Source organism: Merops nubicus, unplaced genomic scaffold (assembly GCF_000691845.1).
Source record: "Merops nubicus isolate BGI_N331 unplaced genomic scaffold, ASM69184v1 scaffold24193, whole genome shotgun sequence".
NCBI lineage: Eukaryota > Metazoa > Chordata > Aves > Coraciiformes > Meropidae > Merops > Merops nubicus.
This window is the reverse complement of record NW_008601296.1, coordinates 5,204-5,480: the sequence shown is the minus strand read 5'-3', so window position 1 is coordinate 5,480 and position 277 is coordinate 5,204.

Sequence of the window (277 nt, the reverse complement as noted above, 5' to 3'; positions counted from 1 at the left end):
AGCCCGGGGCCACACCGCTGCCTGTGTGGCACAGGGGAAGTGCTGGGAGAGGGCTGTGCCAGCTGGTGCGTGCAGGAGGAAGAACTCATGGGGCTGGGACGAGGCAAAAACCACAGAGAAGAGGAAGCCCTCAAGTGCCACAGCCCAGTGAGCAGCTGCCCGGGCAGGCACACGCGGGCACCTCGCACGCTGCCGTGCCAGCCCTTGCCCGGTAAGTCTGAGCTCAGCACCGCTGCCCGCCGCGGGGAGAGGGGCTGGGAAATGGGTCTGTTCCTGG